The 11,766-nt window shown below is 45.7% G+C and overlaps 1 protein-coding gene and 1 pseudogene across 3 annotated transcripts in view; both read right to left on the bottom strand.

Moving 5' to 3' along the window:
• The window catches only part of FRY (FRY microtubule binding protein), a 286,799-nt gene that overhangs the window by 162,813 nt on the left and 112,220 nt on the right, over positions 1-11,766 (bottom strand). The window lies entirely within an intron of this gene.
• Positions 1,691-1,809, bottom strand: LOC111732350 (annotated as a pseudogene).

The following is an 11,766-nucleotide window of genomic DNA, read 5'->3' as shown; positions in this document are numbered from 1 at the left end:
AAAAAATTTTTTTATAGGCTTTTTCATTGTGGCATTACACAATGTAAGATTCACCACTACGACCATTTTTAGTGTAAAATTCATCGATATTAAGTCCATTCACACTGCTGTTGGACCATCAACAGCATCTATCTTTAAAAAAAGGCCCCTTTTAATGTTAAAAACTTTCAAGGAATTCCTAAGCACAGGCCACACGCTCACACCCTCAAACACACGAGACAACAATTTTATTTTAGCGCGTTATTCAAAAACCATATAGAATGACAGAGTGAGCACCGTGACTTCAGTGACACTTTTAATGGCCCTATACCACAACGACGACACTTATTTTTACATACATTGGAAGGATGGCAACACCTCTACATGGGGGACCACAGATGACTCGGCCAAGACACAGGGCCTGGCACCCATGTGGACCTGCAGACCCCTGCAGCCGCTCAGGAGCCCACACCCTGGGGACTGCGGTCCTCCATTCCCAACCTGAAGGACAAGACCCTGCCACAGTGAAGGAAGGGAGGTGACCGTGACCTACAACATGCTTACACTGCCCACACCCCAGAGTTCTTTCTCCCACCACTAATGGGGCGGGAATGCTGAGAAATGTGATGTTTTATGCTCACGCATAGCTGCATACGTGTGTGGGGAATGACAGATTGCGAGTCTCAGTTTCTTTAGTGGGCAAACGTAACATGGGACCTTGCTGCCATACACAAGAGTCAAGTCCGTTAACCAGGAACTTGGGTTCGTGCCTCAATAAACCCACGTACCTTTACGTGATGTTTTCCTTAACTGTTTTTACACTAACACGCTATCTTAATCATATTCTCCAAAGACTTAGTTTAAATGTCACTTCCCAGATTAAGCCCTTCCCCAGTTTTCCCTGGCAGCGTCACCGGTTACTTGTCACATGGCACTCGGTTTGCATCTGTTCTCGTCTGCATTTCTGTGGAGCTGTGGCTTTGTCCGTCTCCCTACACTCCCGGGACGTAGCTGGAACGTATCAGGGTTTGTTAATTGACCGAACACATCCCCACACTTCTGGGGACATGGCTTTAGGTGGAGAGAGTCAAGTTCACGGTTTTCCATGCCCGAGATTAGATTTTATTAGTGTCAGGTGGTTAGACGTGGGGGAGAGAATATCATGCTGAATGAAAAATGAAGAAGGAGGGAAGGAGGAAAGGAGGGAGGCGAATTTGCTCAGCTCGGAAGACACCATCTGAATCCAGGGCAGAGACCGGTGAGGCTCTTGGCCCTTGAGAAAAGAGGATGGCAGAGCGTGGTTCTCCCTGAGGTCCTCCCGGGGGAGGCATCCGAGGTCGGCAAGAAGCTAAGGTCCGCACATTCCAGACAGCCTGGTTCTCAGAGGGCGTGACATCAGTAGTCAAGTAAAATTCACAGAGGATCGACAACGGGTACTGTGAGAGCGGTGGAAATGGACGATCGCGAGAGAGGCCCAAAACGACGGTCCGGTTGTTCAGTAGGAATGCTGCGCCTGCGTACTTTTGGAATTTGTCTTTCTGTTTTGGTGCTATTGTATTTATTTATTTATTAAAAGTCCATTAATTGAGCTGAATGATTAGTTTTTGTTTTTGTTTTTTTTTTTTTAGGCAAGGCAACCCTTGGTTGACCTCACAGATTACAAGGACCTTGTCAGTTTATAATCCCGTATTTATTTTGTTTGTTTGTTTATATTTTACAACACCTGGTCTTCCTAGGGGGTCTCCCATCCAAGTACTAACCAAGTCCGACCCTGCTTAGCTTCCGAGATCAGACGGGATCGGACTCGTTCAGGGTGGCGTGGCCATAGACTGAATGATTAATTTGTGAGGATGAGTTTTAAAAACCAAACCTAATTCTGAGGTGATGGATTGCCGAAAATTCTTAGTAGCCCAAAGCCAAGAGACCTTGGTCTGTGACCCAGCCTTGCCCAGAAGCCCCAGCTCACGAGGTGACAGAGAACAAAAGAGATGGGCAAACCAGAAATGGCGGGAGACCTGGCACTGAACCTCAATGGCCGATGACGGCACGAAAGAGAGAAAACTAACGTCGAGTCCCTTCTGATGAAAGCAAATGCTACAAAACAGTCATGACCGAAAAAAAAAAAAAGAAAAAAAAATCAAGCTTGAATCTGACCAAGCATTTAGATATAATTTCTAATTTTTAGGCAATACAAGCATTAGGAAGGAGGTACAGGAAAACTGTGTATTATGCCACAGGGATGCAAACAGCAAAATCCAGCCCGAAGGAAACAGAGTGAGAGACATTTCTTCACTAAGGAAGTTGCAAGGGGGAGAAAAAGAGAAATGGAGGGCGGTCCCATTGATTTTTGCAATGTGTGGCTTCCATCTGGATCCCGATTCAAGGAATCTATTAAAGTATGGCATTCGTGAGACTATTGGCAGTTTGAACAGTAATTAGCTATTTGACGATGTTATGGAGTTGTTAATTTTTTTAGGTGTGGGTACTGCAGTTTTATTTTTAAAAGATCTTTCTCTTTTAGAGATACCTGCTGAAACACGAAGAGATGAAAATGATATGGCTTCTAGCATTCGCTTCAAATAAGACTGGGGGGAGGTGTAGGGAGTGTGTGACAAACTGACCACGAGTTGACAGCTGTCGAAGACGATGGTAGGTATCACTACGCTGTCTTTCTGCTTTAGTAGGTGTTTGAAATTCTCCATTAAAAACTAAACGACAAAAACTAAAATAACAGAAGGACATAATACATCGCTTCCGAGGTCATTAACCCAAAATCTTACAATGTCTCCCTCCTCAAGATGGAATAAACCACTTCCCAAAACTTATTTTGGTAGCACTTATCCAACGTTGATCTTTTCCGAGGGGCATCACAGAAGGGACCCCCCACGCTTCTTCCCACTCAGACAGGCTTTGCTGGCAAACACCTCGCCTGCTGAGCGGAGCCCAGAGCCCGCACCTGCTCCTCTCTACTTTCGAGTTTCCTCCCCCGAATCAAAGACCACTGGTGTCCCGACCCGTCCAGAGGGGCTCTGTCCCGTTGAGTGACCTTGCAGGGGTGTCGAGCATTTCCATCGGAAAAGAGAAAGGCCCCTGTTTGTGCTTTCCACACTGTGGGACATTTCAACCGCCCCGCCCTCCCCTAAGAAAACACAATTTCTAAAAGGCCCTTGTGTCCCTATGTACCTGAGTCGGAGAGGAAGGCCAGTGACTTCCAACTCAGTCGTAAACATCTTGGTGTATACTAGCTACATTTACACTTTCTAGTCTCTTCACACTGGGCCTTTCTGTAATCCTAAGAGAAGGGATGGCCATACACGACCGGACACACAGTTAGACCTGTCTACAGAGAGTCTTCTGTATCAAAAGGGTTTTATTTGTGGGATACAGGGGGCCCATTTAATAAATCACTTTCTACTCCACCATTTTACTGCTTAAAAAAAAATCCCAAGTGTGCCCCATGCAGGTAGGGCTTCACTAACTGAAAAAGCTCCAAATTATTACCACCCTCGGAGATATTTCAATAAACACGCAACCCAGCGACGCCACGAGAGTGAATGTGAGATTATGCAATTTGTCTAATATCTCATCGGCCTTGATCAAGGTGCTATTTCAATGTCTTTTAATTAATAATACAACAGTTCAGTATGTGGGCTGGAATCTGAGCGGTGTGAGATTGAATCCTAGGTCCCTTATTTACAACATAGGGACCTTAGTCTAAGCCTCAGTCACCTTTTAGGCCAAATAGGGATAAATAACACCAATATGCCTCAGAGAACTGAGCAATGAATGGCACAGAGCCCTCGCGGTTATTAAAATCGCTAGCATCATTATTCCTGGGATTAGATAAGATGAAAAAGGCTGTCATCTTTCATAAGTTTCAGGAACCGGAACTGAGCTCCGGGTGTTTTCCCGGAAGCACCCCTCGCAGTGACACTAATTAAAGCTTTAATTTAAAAATGCTTCCGACTGTAACTAGCAAGCCATATTACAGAAGGCAGGAAAACACATTACAAAGAGTGATCGCCCTTCTCTCTTAAAAATAATAAGCCGAACGTTATTTCAATGACTTTAATTCTTAATATGTAACTTGGAGGCGACCTTTTAATGGAATGGCAGGATGTGATAAGAACCCACATTAAAAAACTAAACAAAACCAAAAAAACGCCACCACAAACTCCTCAAGTCTTGAAACTACAGTGTTTTTGCTCATAAGGCACGTTTGTGTGGACCTGACGCGGGGTTCCGACGTCATCGGCCAGGATCTTTGACAGCATGCACGTCTACTCTGAGTACTTAAAGAATTTTCAGGCCTGAGCTACCATTATCGGGGTCTCTCGTCACCACGACACAGGACAATGAGAGCGCGCTGCCCTGTCCCCACGGGCCCCTGGTGACAGTGCCCTTCTGAGCTGGGGGCGAGATCTGAAACGCCGCTGAAGCGATTTGCCCACCACCAGCAGCACATGGCGGTGGGCACCGTCCTTAGCCCGAACCAAAGAAACACGGAGTTCTAGGGCTCCCCATGTCTGATATGGCTTTCTCTCTTCGGATTTCGTCTGTGCGCACGCTTGGGCTCGACTTAGGGAGATCTAAGGAGATCACAGGCATCACAGGTCTGCACGCGCATTGCTTCTCCCCACGAGTCTCCCCAGGCACGAGGGGCCACCAGGGTCCCGGGGTCTGAATCATCCTGGAAATACAGCCTGGCCATCTGGACGACCCACAGGGATCATCGAACTTCCGGTGGAAGCTGGAGCCTGCTTGGTGCCTGCCCCAGCTCGCCCGCAGGTACGAACGGATGCTGGTCTTTCATCCTCTCCGGCTTTCTGATAAGAAGAGTGAGCGCCACCCAGACCCTAAGCGACCTGTGCAGACGGCCGCTCATTCGAAAGGACCCAACGGTTGCCCTTTCATTTTATTCAGTTACCCATAGAAATTTCCTTAAAACAATGTATGCTGATTTTCACCCAAAATATCGGTGAGGGGGTGGGGGGATCTCACAATTCAGAGAAGGACAGAGTAGCTCCACTGAGTTAAAGGTGCTAGCGAGTAAGACGCTGTGTAGTGGCCGATGACATGAAATACGAAGGCAGATCCAAATCTGGAAGAATGTTCCAGCAATGTTATTAAAAACGAAAAATGCTTTGAGAGAATCTGCCCTGTTTGCAGCTGGCTTTGCACACGTCAGTGAGGCTCATTTCTCTGCCACATCGACCAGTCCTAAGGACAAATGCAGTGTTTGAACAGTAGACGGGAAACTGCAATTAAATTTAGCTACGAAGTTCATTTTAAGTGGACAAAAGTACGAGACATGGAAGATGCCACCTTCACTCACCTGTTTCTGGATTGCATTCTACTTTGTTGGCATTTTTACTTTTTTCATCCTGATATGTCCCACTAAGTGTGCATGTGATGTCCAGGAGACATTTGGTGCACATGGGGGGGAACCTCCCTGCTCCACCCCTGGGGCCGTCCCCATCAGCCAGCCAGCTCCTCGCCCCCCGCCGGCCAGCCTCCCTCCGCTGGCTCTTCTTCCCGGCCAGCAACATGCTTGGACCTTCTCATCAGAGCCAGCCCTGAACACATGCCCACCTCTGGCGACCGTCTCCCTCCAACTCCCATCTCACCTGGGTTCTTCGGTGAGTAACTTGTGCTTCCTGTCCTCCCTCTCCCCTAATTCCTTCTTCGACCACCTGCAAGCTGACTTCTCTGTCACCACTAAAAAAGTGCCCTTAGGGGTCCCAGGGACTTTCCAAACCACAAATATGGTGGCCATTTGCCAACACGTTTCTTTTGGGACATTTCGGCCTCAGTGACACGCTGCTGATTACTCCCTTCTTGGTACTTGAATCATTCCACTCGCAACGTTTCTCCTCCCGCCTCTTTAGATATTCCTTTTCTAGGTCCTTCATCAGACCCACATACTCACTTATGAGACATTCAATAAAGGGTGCATACCAAAACATATAAAGAAGTCACATGGCTCAACACCAAAACAACAAACAATCCAATTAAAAGATGGGCAGAGGGCCTGAATAGATATTTCTCCAAAGAGGACACACAGATGGGCCAATAGACACATGAAAAGATGCTCCAGGTCACTAATCATCAGAGAAATGCAAATTAAAACCACCATGACATATCATTTCACACCCGTAGAATGACCATCACTAATAAAGCAAAGAACAACTGTTGGCGAGGACGTGGGGAAAGGGGAGCCTTCGTGCACTGTTGGTGGGATTGCAAATTGGTAGAGCCACTATGGAAGGCAGAGTGGAGATGTCTCAAAAAATTAAAAATGGATCTACCTTTTGACCTAGTAATTGCACTTCTGGGCATTTAGCCCAAGAAAACCAAAACAATAATTCATAAAGATCTATGCGCCCCTATGTTCACGGCAGCACAATTTACAATAGCCGAGATATGAAAGCAACCTAACTACCCATCAACAGACGCTGCATAAAGAAATTATGGTTCATATATACAATGGAATATTACTCAGCCATAACAACAACAACAAAAAAAAATGAAATCCTACCATTTGCAATGACATGGATGGACTTAGAGAGTGTTTTATGCCGAGCGAAATAAGTCAGACAAAGGAAACTAAACACCATATAATTTCACTTAAATGCGGACTCTAAGGAACAAAAAAGAACAAACTAATCGAAAACAGACTCGCAAATGTAGAGGACAATCTGGTGATGGCCAGGGGGAGGAGGGTTGAGGGGCTGGAAGAATGGGGGTGAAGGGTTAAAGAAGTACAAATCAGTAGTTGATAGATGGTCCCGGGGATGCGGAGCACGGCAGAGGGGACGCAGTCGGCAGTAAGGTAAGGGCTGTGTGTAGAGCCAGAGGGAAGAGAGAGTCATCAGGGGGATTGTTCCATAAACTACAGAAATGTCTAACCAATGTACTGCAGACTTGAAACTAATAAAAAAAATCACCTAACGCAACATGTCTTAGTATTATTCTTAGCATGGCCTGCAGAATTCAAAACTTGTGCTGGTTAGGTTACTACAACACTAAAGACCGCTGCCGCCTAAAATCGTACCAAGGACTTTCAGTAACGTCAAAATGCAAAACGCCGTGTGGAAACATAGCAATATTACATCACGGTGGATGTAGGAATGGACTTAGGTGCTAATTTCTATGTCATATCACTGAACTGATTTTTACTGGCATTTTCCGTCACTTTAAAATATGATGATCTATTTCCAAATGAGGTTTTGTGTTAAAAAATTATGTCTATAAAGGGTAAAAAGAAGCCCTTTTTACCCGGAAACTAGACTGAAAACAACTTCAGGAATAACCTTCTTCTGGTTTCATACTTTCCAAAAGAAGAAACTTTGATAATCTCATAAAAGTGACGGCCTTATTGTAGATGAATTGAATTGGCTACCATTAAGTTGGAATAGAAAGCCCTTGGTTCTCCTTCATTATTTCATGCTACTTTTCACATGGTTTATTTGCTATAAGGTTCAGTCAAACTTTTACCACCGTGGTGCATTAAATTTCATTTCTCACCTGAAAAAGTCCCTTTTAACAGCTGCAAAAGAAAGGCTTTTTATCTATGACTCCAAGAAGATTCACATTAAGGAAAACTAACTACGAGTTGGATGGTGTACAGAAAAAAGCAGCTAAATGACACCTTTCAACAATTCTCTGGTTTTAGCTACTGTTACTATATTGTTTCTGGGTTGAGTTTTCAGATTTCCGGTGAATGCCTACAAGATTAAGCAAGGAGGGCCAGGCTGGGCTGCTATGCTAAGAAAGAACTATTTAAAAGTTCCTTATTTATCTATAATTTGGAAGCTAAGCCAGTACTTTGTCAAGTGTAGCATAAATATCACTTTGATTATCGCGACACTCAGTAGGGAACTGAATCTAGAAATCATGTTTATTCTCTTTACGTTACCCTTATTAGGTCTGTGGAAGCCAGAGAGGCCTCTATTTAAAGAGGAGTTTGGCTAAACACACTAGCTAGCTGTCCTTTCGGAAGCTCACTTGAACCCGCAAGGCAGGGAGCCAATAAAGCTGGAGTTTCTGCCATTGACACGGCCGTAGTCAACAGACATGCAACGCAGGAAGACTGGCACACACGACAGTGCAGGAAAGCCGCCAACTTGCAGGTTTGGTCATACCGAAACGTTACGAAGTATCACGTGGTTGAAGCTGGTGAGTGGCTACGGGGCCGTGAGCACGGCTAAATATAGGTTTTACAGAAATCCACCATGGAAAGATCCACACTGAACGAGAGGCCGTGAGTCCATCCTGCAATTACTGCGGAGTTTCTTAATTCACAGATTCCTTAAATATTAAGAAGCGTCCCGGTTAAAGGAGCTGATCATTTCTGATATCTAGACGTCTTTAGATGACTCGGGTATCTGAAGAGGTGAAACATAAGACTATGGCTGAATGACCAACCTCCATATGGGCCAGCGGCGAAAAACAAAGCTCTTTGATAACTTCAAGTAGACTGTACCCTAACCTCTCATCACGCCTGGTCTAAAATCACAAGAGGCGCCACCGGGCTGAATGTGCAGTTCACGTGCCAAAGGCCTTGCTTGCTTGGAGCCACAATCGAATTCACTAAAACTACTAGAACAGCTCGTCATATATAGTTTGGTGGTGGTGTCATCATTATAGCACGGTGTCCTGCTCAACTACGGGGTTAGCGAGAGTTGTCCCGATGCCAGCCCCGTGACATCGGCACCCAGGAAGAGCTGGAATCCTAAGACACAGGGCCAAGGAATGAAGGTTTGTCAACAGACGTTACTGCCCAACCCTGGCACGACGTCAGCGCGCAGTTCTGCTGGCAGTAGCTGAGCGCCGGGCCTTTCGATGCCGGTGCCACCACGGCTGTTTGCACAGGCCCGGGCTTACGGCCTGACACAGCTCATTACAGGTCCCTGGCATATGCTGCGAGGGAGAGTGGCATCCTGCATTCTCTAAAGAATTCTCTTGCACACCAAGAAAATATGTCATGTTGCTTCTAGTTTAGAAATTCCCTGTTTCTTTTATGGCGGCGAACCAGCGGGATCACGTTACGCTGCTGTCAAGCCTGCATTCCGGTGTAACACGCGGCTGGCGTCTTTGTGAGGACGTGTCTGTCACCCCGCGCCCGTGCCCCAAGCGCCACGCAGGGACATCCATGAGAGCCCACCTGTGTGTGGTCATGGGCTATTCTGTGAGCAGGGCTACCAGGCTCAGGCACTCCCAACAACAAAACCTCCATGTCCACGTCACTTTTCCTTAAACCCAGGACACCGCAAGGAGGTCACGGGCTCTGCTAAAGGACAAGAAAGTTAGGCGGGCTTTCTTCTTCTGAAGTTACGCACATCTTTGCCTTATTCCGAGTTTCAATCAAAGGAGAGAAATAATGACTTGCTTCTAAGTCTTAGGTGAGTTAGAAGTTACTCCTCTTCTTCCCATTGACATTTGATGCCAACAGACTGTGGATCCAGACAAAACCCAACACCCGACTCAGCTCCCACTGCGGCTCATCGCAAGGACAATGGACACTTAAACCACGGTGGCGTCACTGAGACATGTCGTATACACCCAGAGGCGTGGACAGTCAATGCTTATATTTCATTCGTTATGTATGTTAGAAGTAAAACTGGGTCTGACTGTCAACATGTCATAGAAAGCAATGATGGGTCACGTTTAAGTGACTTTTAGAAGCACAGGCTAGGGGCAGGGCTATCCTGACAAGCCACATTTCTTGTGTTTTGGCCGAATTATAGGAAGGATGGTGAACAAAAGAGGTAGCCAAGAAGTGTGTCTGAAATGTCCAGTTACAAGATATAAATCATGGGATGCGATGTGCCGCACGGCGACTATAATTAAAACCACTGTAGTGTATATTTGAAAGCTGCTAACAGAGTACATCTTAAAAGTTCTCATCACGAGGAAAAAAACGGAACGATGTGAGGCAGTGGATAGTAACTAAATTTACTGTGGTGATCATTTCGCATTGTATACAAATATCAAATCATTGTATACTTGAAATTAACAAATGTTATATGTCACTTAAATTTAATAAAATAGGAGAACTATTAGTTTGATTTGATGACTAATTTTAAGGAAATAAGATGTTTCTCCTTCTGAGGTTTTTAACAAATATAAAGATATGAATAGGGGAAAAAAAAGAAAATTCTTGAGATTTCCTAAACTTGCTTTACTTAGTTGAACAATCTAGGCTTTCACACGTGACCTGGCATGACGGTGTTCCTGCTTGTCCCCAAGACCCCTACCCTCTGTGACACTGTCTTGGAAAGGCTTTGAAACCCACTCTGTGTGGGCTCACTTCAAATCCCTGGTTTTATTTCCTGGGTGCTCATGATTTATAGTGGGGTAATCCTTAAGTGTGTTGCTGGAGACACAGCAAGATCACGGGAGTGCTGTCTTCTCTTGCACACTTTCATTTGCCTCTGCCACCTCTCGGAGCACAAATCCCTAAAGGAACCAGACCGGGTCTGCTCGCGCCAGTGTTGGCCATGCCCCACCCCTTGCTATGGCCAAGTTCAGGACGAGCACCAGACAGCCACAGTGACTGGCAATGGCTGCCAACCGCCCTGCTCAAGCCTCCGTCCCTTTGGAATAACAACATAGAGGAGCAGTACCAGGCTGACCACCGAAGAAGTCTCCCGGAGGTGTGATTAGTGGGTGCCAGAGCCTCAGTGACAAGGAGGATGATCATGATGACAACTGAGCACCTAGAGGTGCTAAGCATTGCATCAGGTGCTCCACACATCACCTTTAAACCTTCAGCCACTCCACGAGCTAGGTCTGTTACCCACCTGTGCAAAGGAGAAAAGAGCCAGACCGGCTGGTGGGCCCAAGGCCACCCAAGGCCACCCAAGGCTGAAGAGGCGACTCGGGATTCAAATCCAGATTGGGCTGAATGCAAAGCTGTTTTGTCTTTAGCGCTATCAATTCTTGTCCATTAAATTTACAAAGTCAAGATTATGGGAGCTCCTGAATTTTGAAAAGTTGATGAGTCTCGTCTTTGGAATTTGAGAAGATGATTGCCTGTGACATGGTGACAGATGCTATACAGACTCATAGATAAAGGGAGCGTAGATTTTAAGACCGCGTCCCACTGCTAAGCATCAACCTGACCCCCTCTTCACACACAGGTCTGGTGAAGGGGAGGGCAGGTGACCATATCAGTGAATAATGAGGTGCTCTCAGATGCCTCGAGGCTGAAGGCCGAGAACCAAGGGACTGCAGAGCACCCGTGCTGAGGAGGACAAAGGACAGAACAGAGTCCACCACTATGAGTTTAGAAGTTGGCCAGACGACCTTCGGAAACACACACGTCCCTCAAACACTTTCTTTTGAAACTACTATATTAATATTATTTCATCCATTCACCCATCTATCCTTTCATTCACTCAAATACTCACTTGTTTATTCAAAAAAAAAAAATTTACCATCTACTATATATAAAGCAGAATAGAGGGTTTCTTCAACTTAAAAAAAAAAATCTGTGCCCCCACACTTCCACCCACCATAAAAATACACATTGTACACTATAGTCTGGTATGCAAACATAAAACTTGACATTTCAAAAGACGACATTTCCCCTTAAAACCTATCATGTACCCTGATATTTTCTATGCTCATCTATTCTCATACTCCGGTTCAATGAAGCCAGTACAGTTTGCTTGAGAGAATCATGTGACGGTTCGGGCAGATGGACAGGTGTGTATATCTACATCTGCATAACTGCGTGGACTCAGCAGGGAAGAAATCAAGTAAACCTTTTCAGATGGTGAG

This window comes from Pteropus vampyrus, unplaced genomic scaffold, assembly GCF_000151845.1.
Source record: "Pteropus vampyrus isolate Shadow unplaced genomic scaffold, Pvam_2.0 Scaffold447, whole genome shotgun sequence".
Lineage (NCBI taxonomy): Eukaryota > Metazoa > Chordata > Mammalia > Chiroptera > Pteropodidae > Pteropus > Pteropus vampyrus.
This window is presented reverse-complemented; position numbering and strand designations above follow the sequence as displayed.